Source organism: Sipha flava, unplaced genomic scaffold, assembly GCF_003268045.1.
Source record: "Sipha flava isolate LNK unplaced genomic scaffold, YSA_version1 20309_pilon_pilon, whole genome shotgun sequence".
NCBI classification, from domain to species: Eukaryota; Metazoa; Arthropoda; class Insecta; order Hemiptera; family Aphididae; genus Sipha; species Sipha flava.
This window is the reverse complement of record NW_020272798.1, coordinates 1-1,043: the sequence shown is the minus strand read 5'-3', so window position 1 is coordinate 1,043 and position 1,043 is coordinate 1. Positions and strand designations below refer to the sequence as shown.

Sequence of the window (1,043 nt, the reverse complement as noted above, 5' to 3'; positions counted from 1 at the left end):
AAAATTGTGATGCTATTTTAGACTGTTACCAAGCGATTATACATGTCTTGCAAGAAGAAATAGAAAATGAGAACGACAAAGATGTTAATGAAGCTATAGGTAATATATAAAAAATGTTACACATATTTATTTACTATTATTTTTTAAACGATCTTAATACTACTTTTTCACTTTAATAGGAATATTTACTAACTTGCAAAAAGGATCTTTTATTGTAAATTTGTTTGTTATGCGCCAAGTACTTAGTATCATTAATGTTCTAAGTAATATGATGCAGGATAAAAAATGCCACCTTAGGAAAATCGGTTGTGATAATAAAGAGTATTATAACAAGCTTTGAAAGTTCTCGAACAGCCGAATCTTTTATTGAGATTTGGCAGTCAATAAAAAAATTTGCAGATGACAACAATATTTCATTAGATATTCCTTTCCAAGCGCGAGGTTTGTTATCTAATTTGTAATTTAATTACCTAATTATTTATATATTACATATTTACATTATATTAATATTAGTTAAAAAAATTTATCCATTTAGATTCGAAGAGAAAGCGAAGAGAGCCTAACAATCTTAATAATTATATAGTAACTAATACAACAAGTGCAATATATGAACCAGTTGAGTCCACCGAATCTGTTGAAGATTATTATAGAATAAACATTTATTATAAGATATTAGACTCCATTATAGAAAATTTGAAAAAAAGATTTTCCCTAGAGAGTTTAAGTTTAGCTATTTCTATTGACAAATTTATGCAACTTAATTATGAAGGGAGTTTGACATTTATTGATTATTATAAGGTAATATTTATTATAATATTCTTATATTCCCTCCCTTAAAAATGACCATTTTTAGTTTGAGTGATATAAAATAACTTTATAGCCATATAGGTATTATACAACTTATGACTTTTCATTTTATCAAAATTTTCAAAATAAAATATAAAATATAAATCAACTTAATAATAATATATTTATAATTTTGAAGTAGATTTAAATATGTAAAATAACATAAATTCAAAAATATAATTTTATTATTTTATATT

The 1,043-nt window shown here is 23.3% G+C and overlaps 1 long non-coding RNA gene across 1 annotated transcript; it reads left to right on the top strand.

Moving 5' to 3' along the window:
- Window positions 1–6: 6 nt before the first annotated feature.
- Window positions 7–786, top strand: LOC112682395. Its single transcript, XR_003148508.1, has 3 exons — window positions 7–99; window positions 180–441; window positions 536–786. It is a non-coding gene; the product is annotated as an uncharacterized LOC112682395 (long non-coding RNA).
- Window positions 787–1,043: the final 257 nt, after the last annotated feature.